This window comes from Schistocerca serialis, chromosome 9, assembly GCF_023864345.2.
Source record: "Schistocerca serialis cubense isolate TAMUIC-IGC-003099 chromosome 9, iqSchSeri2.2, whole genome shotgun sequence".
In the NCBI taxonomy this organism is placed as follows: domain Eukaryota; kingdom Metazoa; phylum Arthropoda; class Insecta; order Orthoptera; family Acrididae; genus Schistocerca; species Schistocerca serialis.
Genome location: NC_064646.1, coordinates 325,213,826 through 325,225,885, shown reverse-complemented (window position 1 = coordinate 325,225,885; position 12,060 = coordinate 325,213,826). Strand labels below are relative to the sequence as shown.

General features: G+C 42.0%; 2 long non-coding RNA genes across 2 annotated transcripts in view; both read left to right on the top strand.

The window, feature by feature from the left end:
- Positions 1 to 12,060, top strand: part of LOC126418459 (uncharacterized) — a 92,824-nt gene that overhangs the window by 50,138 nt on the left and 30,626 nt on the right. The gene's annotated exons all lie outside the window — the stretch shown is intronic.
- Positions 4,508 to 10,381, top strand: LOC126418461 (uncharacterized). Its single transcript, XR_007575851.1, has 2 exons — positions 4,508 to 4,634; positions 10,033 to 10,381. It is a non-coding gene; the product is annotated as an uncharacterized LOC126418461 (long non-coding RNA).

The following is a 12,060-nucleotide window of genomic DNA, read 5'->3' as shown; positions in this document are numbered from 1 at the left end:
ATGGGAAGTCATTGAGTAAAGCAAAAGTGTTTTCTGGTATTCATAAAGGTAGTGCTATAGGCCCTCTGCTGTTCCTTATTTATATAAAAGCTTTAGGAGACCATCTGAGCAGCGGTCTTAGGTTGTTTGTAGATGACGCTGTCTTTTACGGGCTAGTAAAATCATCAGAAGATCAAAAGAAATTGCAAAATCATATAGGAGTAATATCTGTATGGTGCAAAAATTGTCAACTGATCCTAAATAAAGAAAATTGTGAGGTCATTCACATGAGATCTAAGAGGAATCCACTAAGCTTCGGTTACATGATAAATCAGTCAAAGCTAAAAGCTGTAAATTCAACTCAATACCTAAGAATTACTATTACGAACAACTTAAATTAGAAATAACACGTAGAAAATGTTGGGAAGGCGAAAAAAAGACTGTGTCTAATCGGCAAAACACTTAGATGATGCAACAGATCTACTAAAGCGACTGCCTACACTATGCTTGTCTGTCCTCTTTTGGAGTATGCTGCGTGATGTGTGATCCTTACCAGATAGGGTTAACGAAGCACGCCGAAAAAGTTCAAAGAAGGGCAGCACGTTTTGTATTATCGAGAAATAGGGGAGAGATCTTACGGTCCTGATACAGGATTTGGGAGGGACATAGTTGAAACAAATACGTTTCCAGCAGCGGCGAGATCTTCTCACGAAATCACCAACTTTCTCCTCTGAATGCGAAAACATTTTGTTAACGCCGACCTACGTAGGGAGAAACAATCATCATAATAAAATAAGAAAAATCAGAGCTGAGAAGGAAAGATACAGATGTTCGTTTTTTCCGCCCGCTGCTCGGGAGTGGAATAATGGGAGATTATTGTGAAGGTTTTTCGATGGGACCTCTGCCTTCTGATTTGCAGAATACCCATGTAAATGTAGAGGAAATAATTAAAACTACACGCAAACAGAATATAGTTTATAATCTTTTCTCGGTCTTGATTTTCTGGAAAGTTTAATCGTAAGCCAGTTGACCTGTGTACTCGTCTGACGAGAAGTCTTTTTCATCCCATCATCAAATTTCATTAATTGCCAACCTATCCATCTCCTTCCTAAATTTTTTAACTTACCCGCCCTGTTATGGGAGTCTAACCTCCCACCCTCTTTCCTGCTGAATGCAGGTTTTATTTTCCGTGCTGGTGACGTCCTCGAGAATAGTCCCCACCAGGAAATTCGAACCGGGGACTATTTTACCTCCAAAAGATTTTAAGCAACATGTTACCACCATCTTTTCCCTTTCTCCCATTTCATTTTCCCTCTGTTTTCATCCGTTCGCGGTACCAGCACAACAAGGCAATGTTGCTTCATGTTTCACAGCCATAACTGTCGATCATTCAGACCATTGCTCCTGCAACTACTAAAATGCAGCTGACTGTCTTGAGGAACCACAGGTTTGTCTGGCGCTCAACAGATACCCCTCCATTGTAGTTGTATCTGCTACTTGACTACTGTATCGTTGAGGCGCGCAAACCACCACACCACGGGAAGATCAGTGGTTCCTGGGGGGATGGGAATAGATCAGTACCCTGCTACGTTTATCACAGGTCTGCATTGGCCACTTTTGCACGATCTAGAGCCCAACACAATCGCCGACGTATTACAGTCGGTGAAAATGTATGTATCGTATGGCCTTGTTGGCTGGGGTATCCCCACGTAGTGGGTTCAGTTGCCTGTGAAAAAGGTGGCCATTTTTAACGCACACAGTGCTCTTTCATTGCGGATATGTCAGAGTTGTGTGTGAGTATATTTCATGAGTATAGCTGAGCGGCACATAGCCTAATCCTCTCGAATGCCACTAAAGGAACCGCAGGGCTTGACTTCCCCATTAGGCGAATGTATTACGATCCACACCGTCACCTCGCCTAACTTATGACACACAACAGAGAAAATGCTGTAGGTTGAAGGAAGGAATTAAAATTTATACTAATACCAAAAGCTAGGTTTCCTGCTTACTACGGAGACGCGTCCTCAGGCCGTGCGGAGTGGCCGCGCGGTTTATGGCGTCATGTTGCGGAGATTCGAGTCCTCCCTCGGGCATGAGTGTTTGTGTTGTTCTTAGCATAAGTTAGTTTAAGTTAGTTTAAGTAGTGTGTAAGTCAAGGGTCCGATGACCAAAGCAGTTTGGCCCCTTAGGAATTCACACACACGCGGGCGCTCTCATTTGCACCTCACTGGTTCTCCATATATGACAGCTGCACAGACAAACCACTACGTTTCCCGCCCCAATACAAATTGGAGTTCACGCCTTAGATTATTGCTATTCCGTTTCTAAACTCGCACCAGTATTGCAGAGGCTCTCCAATATTGGGATAGTACCTCAGCAATGCACGAAGTGGCGTTAATAATACCTATACCTCAGACATATGTGATATACGCTATGTGATGAAAACCATCCGTACACCTGACTGGTAACGACTTACACGTTCGAGGCGCCATCCATCGGTAATGCTGGAATTCAATATGGTGTTGGCACACTCTCAGCTTCCACACTCGCAGGCTTAAGCTGAATCAGATGCTGGAAGATTTCTTGGGGAGTGGCAGACTTTTCTTCACGGAGTACTTCACTCAGAAGAGGTATGGCACGAAATCGGCATTTCAAAACTTCCCAAAGGTATTCTATAAAATTCAGGTCAGGACTCTATGCAGGTCAGTCCATTAAAGGGATGTTATTGTCGTGTAACCACTCCAACACAGGCCGTGCATTGTGAACACGTGCTCGATCGTGTTGAAAGCTGCAATCGCCATGCTCGAATTGCACTTCAATAGAGGAAAGCAAGAAGTTGCTTAAAACATCAATGTAGACCTGCGCTGTGATAGTTCCACGCAAAACAACAAGGGGTGCTAGCCCCCTCCATGAAAAACACGACCACAGCCTCCGAATTTTACTGTTGGCACTACACAGCTGGCAGATGACGTTCACAGGGCATTTGACGTACCCACACCCATCTGCTGTTTAATGGTCCAACGTTGACGCTCCTTACACCAAGCGAGGCGTCGTTTGGCGTTTACCGGCGCTATGTGTGGCTTATAAGCAGCCGTTCGACCATGATATCCAAGTTTTATTACCACCCACCTAACTGTCAAAGAAGGCTACTTGCAGTGGATTCTGATGCAGTTTGGAATTCCCGTGTGATTGGGTAGACGTTTGCTTATTACACATTACGGCCCTCTTCAACTGTCGATGGTCTCTGTCAGTCAACAGACGAGGTCGGCCAGTACCCTTTTGTGCTGTACGTGCCCCTTCACGTTTCCACTCCACTATCACACCGGAAACAGTGGACCTAAAAATGTTTAGGAGGGCGGAAATCTCACGTACAGACATATAACACAAGTGACACCTTATCATCTGATCACGTTCGAAGTCCGTGAGTTCCACGGATAGCCCCATTTTGCTCTCTCACGATGTCTTATAACTACTGAAGTCGCTGATACGGAGTACCTGCCAGTAGTTGGCAGCACAATGGTTCAAATGGCTCTGAGCACTAAGGGACTTAACATCTGAGGTCATCAGTCTTCTAGAACTTAGAACTACTTAAACCTAACTAGCCTAAGGACATCACACACATCCTGCCCGAAGCAGGATTCGAACCTGAGACCGTAGCAGCAGCGCGGTTCCGGACTGAAGCGCCTAGAACCGCTCGGCCGCACCGGCCGGCGCAGCACAATGCTCCTACTATGAAAAACGTATGTTTCTCCGGGTGTACGGATACTTTTGATCACATGGTGTATTAATCATATACAGTTAATTTTTCTTAGATACAATGAGTCTCACCTTTCTCTACGATAATGATGTAGGCTGAAGAAATGAATTAAAATTTGAACCAGCAGCAGGATTCGAGTCTGGGCCTCCTTCTTAAGAGACGTATGTCCTATCTGAGGAACATCGACTATATGATTAATATATCACCTATTGCTGAGGCACAGACAAGTTTAGCCCCATTTCTCTCATCGCTAAGGTGCTATTGCGATATCAGAGAGCTTCAGCAACACTGAGTTTTCAAGGGGGCACGAATTGGAATTTGGAATGCGAGAGGCAGTAATGCTGTCCACGAAGCTATGGCAGCCAGTGTGTGAGGGTGGCGCAATGGATAGAGCCTCCACATAGTCAACAGGACACCTGGCGCTGGTATAAATTTAAATTCATTGCTTCAGTCTGTCTCATTATCAATATATGTCACGAACATCACCTGTATATGATTAGCACAACAGAGAGGTCTGTTGAACAGAAATTTACTTCATCATCTCTAACCCACTTACCTGGAAAATATTGGCAGTGACAATTTCATTCATCACCAAGAGTCGAATCGGCTTGTCTCCGAGTCGAGGGCCTCTGCACAGAAGTGCGTTAGCGACTTCAGCTGTCATTTCGTCGTCCTGCGCGATACACATTTCCGGCATCTTAACAAAATGTGTTGTTGTCCGATGCAGACAGCTGCAACAGCAGGCCTCACGTGATATTTGCTTCTCTCTTCCAGTTCACAGAGCACGCAGTCGTCGCTACTGCATCGTGTATATAAGGGACAAGGAGACGCCAGAGCTGCATCAGTCGTCATGGCAGCCTCCACCAAGTCTCTCCTGCTCCTCTGTCTGGCTCTCGTGGTAAGTGCGACTGCGTTTCCATCTTCTCTTCACGTAGTGGATTGCATATGACTCGGTACTGCAGCAACACTTATCAAGGTAGGGTCATTTGGTGTGCCTCAAATGAAATCTGTGTCTAAATTGAGGCTTTCTTGGCAGTGAAGAAGCAACGTGACAGCTTGGATGTAGAATCGTCAACAGATGTGAAAGTAACATTAAGCATTCCGGGTGGTGCAAAATTTGTCAGCTTGTTCCGAAATGTCTAGAAATGTGAAACTGAACACTTCTCAAAACGCAGAAACGTATTATTTTTCGTCTTCTAGTGCTGATCCATTCCGGAATTTGATAACGTTCATAGCTGTATCACTTCTTCTTGTTCGAAAAAGTTCCTGAGTCAGACTTCTTTAATACGGACTTAAATTTCTTGTGAGTTATCAAATGGTTCAAATGGCTCTGAGCACTATGGGACTTCTAAGGTCATCAGTCCCCTAGAACTACTTAAACCTAACTAACCTAAGGACATCACACACATCCATGCCCGAGGCAGGATTCGAACCTGCGACCGTAGCGGCCGCGCGGTTCCAGACTGTAGCGCCTTTAACCGCTTGGCCACCGCGGCCGGCTCTTGTGAGTTATCCCATTGGTTGTTAATGTTAGTTCCCAGATATACCATTTTTGTTTACTTTTGCAGTAAGTTTACCATTAACATTTAGATGACAGTTTGGTATATTTTTTTGGCAACGACCATTACTTTTATTTTATTTATGTTCAGTTCAAGCCTATAACACTCAGTACTTGCCTTGATTGAGGACTATTTAAGGTGTCAACCGATATCCCACTGCTTCTTAGGATCTCAGTCACCTCGTAAAGTTGTACTCTATTAAAGGCCTTCCGATAATAAAAAGGTTTAGACCTCACAATACATGTCCACACCTCTGGAATAAGACCTGAATGCAGAACAAACGTCATGCGTACCGGCAGTATTTGTGAGGACACACTGTGTGGATGCAATTCCTTCTTCACAAACTTTTTAGATTGTTTTGTGAATATTTTTTACAAATATTTTCAAGAGATTCTCCGCGAATGTCTAGCACATGCATGTCCGTCTTATCTAGACTTCTGTTGTGCTAGTTTTTCCCGGATCCGAAAAGAAATCTTTGCTCCTCTATGATTTAGAAAGACGCTTACACCTCTCGAGCGAGCAACGACATTAAAACACTAAAGACTAGGCTGGATCGTAACGAATTTCCAGTGCATGCAAAATCAGGCTTCACTAATGTTGAAGAAAATGCTGTTAATGAAGCTTAATATGAAGCTGTCTGCAGACACTCTAACACACCGATGGTGGACGCTGTCTAACTTTTTGGGAGAGTTAATCCACAGATCCTACTCCCTCAGCCGAGCCAGCATCAAACATAGGTTTTACAAAACAGTAAAAGGTATAACTTGGTTTCACTTGTGTCCACCTACTGAGATATATCAGAATGTTTTGAGCATTAAAGGTGCTCGTTTTAATATATTTTACGTGTCATAAACAAGTAAGCTGATCGTCCAATTTGAGGTTGAAAAATCTTACTGTTTCTTTTAAGCTGAGAACGGCATCCGTCAATAGTAATTTTGATGTATATTTTCAAATAACACACATACTTTTCTGGAGGGAGATTGTAAAACCTACGGCTTCCGTCTACACATTCGACATCATCAACGCCATTTGTATTTCATGTGCTGCGACAGATAAATTGGGCCCAGAACTGCGAATGGTTCCACATATACAGGTTGTCTAAACAATGTGTCCCACTGGAGATATTACTAGTCAAATCCTGAAAAAGAACCTGTAGAAACATTTGGCCGGAAGCCAATAATTAGGTATGTTGGGTATGAGTCAACTCGATACCATGGAATAACACTTTGGCTTTAAGTATCCGCACAGGCAGGAATCTGATGAAGCACACGTCAGTAGGGCTGCTCGACCAATTAATCTCTCATTCAACGTTTGTGTTAGTCTCTGTCGTAGTATAGATAATAGGAAGGTGACCTCTCTTGCGTAAATTACATTCCTTTTCTTTCTGCGAGGGTGGCGTTGTCCAGTGTAGCGGGCAATTTTTCGTTCGACATTTGATGATAAATAGCACGTGTTAATTAGGCCGGTGAAATCTATGGCCCTACTAGTGCGCCAACCACAATCCCCATCCAACCAACCAACGATACCAAATATATGCTTATGTCTTGCTTTCATGATCAATCGACAGTTTGCATCTGTCCACAGATGTTTATTGTTGTAATACATTGTCACTCTGTGTGTAATTAACTATCACTCTCTGTGGGAATCCGATTTCATTCGTTAGTAAAGTGCAATTTCTACGCAAAGGATGTTCAGCAATCCATCAGAGAACCCATCTATAATTTGAGATGGCGGTCTTTTGGCACGAGGGCTTCAAAGCACGATAAGTAATTATGATTTCGTGTGGCTCAGTTACCGCGTGCAACTCTTTCGAATAGAAACGACTTTGGCGATTTGTGTGTCACTAATTCAACCCAGTTATCCAGCCGGGCAAAGGAAAGTACAATTTAACATGGAGTCCGAAACACATATCGTTCCTCGCGATTCTTTTACATCACATAGAGGTGAATGACAGATCAAACAAATGAAAATTTCCGACCGGGATTCAGTCTGCAAACCTCTCGATCTCCAGACACGCACCTTACTGCTACACCACCGCGCTCTATGTGATTTTGACAAAGTAACAGCTCGTGTAGTGCTGAACTCACAAAAGCGTGGTTCATGCCCTCAGCAGTTTCAGTTCGTCGCAGTCTGCTTCTAGATTGTCTCCTCCTCGATACATTCGTCCCTCTCCACTCCTTGTGTGGACAGCACGAGACCTCCCAATTTCTCAATCCGAATCGTCCCTTTATATGCAAGTCTTTATAACATACTGCTGAACATTTTTTTCAGTTGTAGTATGACACTGTACGTGTAGTTCGCCGTGCACTGCACATGTCAGTCGATTAACGCAGGTGACTAAACCATACCAAAGTACCACGATTGTTACTTCCCGCATGAAATAATAGGACTTCAATTCACTATTTACATTGTTCGCAAGGAATAACCAATTTCCTTCTGGTCAGCACTACGTCAAAACGATATCTACGGAATGGACGACGTAGAAGACAGTTGAAAGTGCGTTCTCTGACAACAGCATCCATAGGAGACTAAGTAAAGACACGAAAGAGAAGAAATGAGAAAAGTACGTCAGGACGAAGGCAGCTTACACATCTCTAGACTGACCTTTCTCAACGCATGTAAAATGGTCCTTACCTCAATAAATAATTAGTCCCATACTAATATTTATAGGAAATGTTTTTATAGTTTTGATAAATACCGTCTGCTGTTAATATATACGATCCCTTGTTTTAAACACCTTATATAACTAGAAGCATATTGAGATACGACAAATGTGCATTTACATCTGTTCTCTGCAAACCAGTGACACTCTCCCGTTTGTCAGACAAATAGGTGACCAGCAGTACTGTAGTTTGTTCATACGCTCAAAACAGATGAAGACAGATGAATACAATCCTGGATGATTCTCTCATGGGTTTTATACGCAATTTCCTTCGTAGAGTCATAACATTTTCCCAGCACCATACCAATGAAACCAAGTCCGTGACTTAATTTACCTATGATTGGTCCTACGTGATCATTCCATTTCACATCCTTGCAGAAATGTTACCTCCCCCTCCCTCCCTCCTCCGAGTTATATCCATGAGTTGAATGATTCCAGTTGTGACTCATTTTTGTTTTTGGAAATTTACAAGGACTTGCCAACCTTTGCGCTAGTTTGAAACCTTGCAAGAATCGATGGAGTATATGTGCAGCTTTTTCATAGAGTAATCTATTATAACGCTATCTTCTGTGAGAGGTGTTAGATTATTATGTACATTGTCTGCTAGATCATTGACATACGATGGACTGCAGTGGTCCCGACACACTTTCCTGCAGCAGTCGTAAGGGTACTTATACAACTCTTGGTGGCCTCTGTAGAAGATAGCATGCTCCATCCTCCCTAACAAGTCCTCAATATATGTACAAACTGTATTTGGTACTACATCAAATCGTACTTTCTTTAATAAGCGTTGGTGTAGTACTGAGTCAAATTCTTTTCTGAAGCCACGGGATGTGTAATCTAGCTGATTTCTTAGATCAGGTCAATCTATAAAGAAAATTTAGAGTGATCGGTTCCAACTTATTTCAGTTCCTACTGTACTGAGACTAATTTTGTGTCATCAATTTCTGAACGCTTTGATTCCGCTCACCACAAAAACCTTTTCTATGCCAATCTCTTGATGTCAGAGTTGCACATGCAGTTATGAAACTTCTTCAGTTATTTGTTGGATGTATACCAGACTTAGTCATATCCTACAGTTTTTATCCTGTATGTATCCTAATTGCCATAGAAACTATTTCTTTATGCCTTAACACACGACCAGTCATCGTGTCCGTATTTCTTATCAGTGTTTTCCACATATTTCTCTCTTCGCCGATCCTGGAGAGAATCTCCTCATTTCTCATCTTATCAGTCCAACTAATTTTCAACATACTTCTACAATCCCACATTTCAGAGATTTTGATTCTGTTTTTTCCGAATTTCTCCCACAGTCACCTCCATAAAATGCTCAGATATACATTCTTATAAATTTCTTCCTTAAATTAGGATCGATTCTTTATAGCGATAGACTTCTTTGGTCGAGGAATTCCCTCTTTGCCTGTGCTAGCCTGTTTTTTATACTTTCCTTGCTTCTTTCATCATGTGTTGTGGTGCTTCCAAGGTAGCAGGATTACTTGACTTCATCTACCTCCAAGTCTGCAGTTTTGATGTAAACTTATATGGGTCTCACTTCTGTTGTTCCTCAGTACTTTCACCTCTCTTTCTTTCACTCACAGTGCATATCCAAGCCTGGAAGCCATGATTCTTTTCAACACAATTCTTTCTCGCTTTCACTAATAATACCAATATCATTACTGAATCTCATCATTGATATGCTTTCAATTTGAATTTTAATCCCATTCCTGAACATGCCTTTTATTTCCATCTCTGTTTTTTTTTTTCGTTTATAGACTGAACAGTAGGGATAGAAGTCTACACCTCTGCCTTAAAACCTTAAAATCAGAGTACTTCGTTCTGGGTCCTGCATTATTATTTTTATTCTTGAACGTTGTACATATTATCTGATTTTTTTTCCTGATTTCCATCTATTATCCTGAGAATGTCGAACGCCTTGGACCTTTGTACATTGTCGAACGCTTTTGCTAGATTAGTGAATCATACGACCACATCTAGATTTTTCTTAAGACATTGTGACTGAAAAAGGAGTTGATGGTTGCGTCAGTTTCGAAAGCAACTTGTCGCTTTGTCTGCAGGTCGTGGCCGCGATGGCGCAGGAACCTGCAGACGTACAAGCGGTCCCTAGCGGAGATGCCGTCAGCAACCAGGAGCCGGTACAGCCGGTGGTGGGCGACGGAGCTGCTGGGGACCAGGCGCTGCAAGACCGCTGGGGGGCGTCAATTTCCTTCCACAGCGGCTGAGCAGACTGCTGGCACATTCCAGAAATAGGAGGCTCTAGTTTGTTATAAACGTTTCTTTCTTTACAGATTAGACATTTTAAATACTTTTTCTGTTTCTATATCAAGAGCTTCCTTTTCATTTCTCAAAACTATAAACGAAAATGTATTACAAATGAATAAATAAATTTTAGAATTCAAAAAAGCATTACTGACTTCGTTTAGCTACTAAATGTTAGGTAATAATGTACCACCGAGCGAGGTGGCGCTGTGGTTAGACACTGGACTCGCATTCGGGAGGACGACGGTTCAATCCCGTGTCCGGCCATCCTGATTTAGGTTTTCCGTGATTTCCCTAAATCACTCCAGGCAAATGCCGGGATGGTTCCTCTGAAAGGGCACGGCCGACTTCCTTCCCCACCCTTCCCTAATCCGATGAGACCGATGACCACGCTGTCTGGTCTCCTTCCCCAAAAACAACCAACCAACAACAATAATGTACCCACACAACCCTATTTATTTTCTGGTTTCCGTCTGGTGTCTCACCTATCAATAAAAAAGTCTGTATATACCCTGAGCATTCACTGATGGAGATGGAAAGTTTTATACCATGATGCACCAGACTGACATCTGTACAATAGAAATGGAAATGTCTGCGTTCACGTCACCGATAGCTTAGAAATTTTGACACAACATTGCATTGGAACAGGAGCGTGTTTTTATATACCTACTAGAGCGCCATATGGTACATAACTAGATATATAATAATAAAGGGGATACGTTTTTTTGGAAAACCTCACCTTCGTTTTTTGAACTTCTAAATTCTTTAAAAGTTCATCACCGATTGCTTCGAAATTTTGACACAACATTGCAGGGAAATTTGGGTGTGCTTTTACAAACCTATTTTTAATATATATGATATATAAATATGAAATATATAAAGGGGAAATATTACTATCAAAGATCTCGAAAAGTTGTTGACTGAATTACTTCAAATTTTTCACAGTTATCTCGTGAACATTCGGACCCACATTGGCTATATCATTCAGTATGTGTAATGTATAAAAATATATGTCATATAGAAAGGGGAACAATGTTACAAAAAATTTTAAAAAGAGCTCGACCGATTTACTTCGAAATTGTACCTACTACTGTAATAAACATATGGATGCATAAAGGTTCTACATTTTTTGTATATATAATAAATCTGTGAAATATATAATAAAGAAACAGTAGTTGTAGTTATGATTTTTTGGCCTATTTTTAGAATACTACTACAAAATCTGAATTTCCAATAACAATAAACAAGGCTCATTTTCAGAGAGAGGGGGAATTGTTGATGGATGGTGGGGTGGGGGGACATTGACGTTCAAAACAGAAAGTACGAAGTGGTGAGAGGCAGGGGCAGGAGGAAATGTTGAGGGAGAGGGCAGGAGTAGATGGACAGAGAAAGGGCGAGGAGGTGTTGGACAGATACAGGAGGGAAAGAGAAGGGCAGGAGGAGGTAAAGAGAGATAGGGAGGCAAAGAGGCAAAGAGGGGGAAAAGCTGACGGATAGAGAAAGGGGGAGGAGGAGGAGTTGAGCAAAGAGTGGGGCAGGAGAAGATTGAGAGAGACAAGGATGAGAAGGAGATTAGAACGTGTATACAATTCTCATATATATTAGAAATATGTATTAGAAATGTGTGTTTTCATTTTTCTTGCTTTTCTATTTAACCAGACAGCCACAGTAATACATGGCCAAGAACAGCTAGTGTATTAGTATTTCTGGAGACTTAGATAACATAACATGTATTACGCAATTTAACATTCATCTCATTTGGAACTGATGTCCAAGATGAATATTAGTATGAGATGTGGCAACCACAGGCACGAATAAATTTTTGT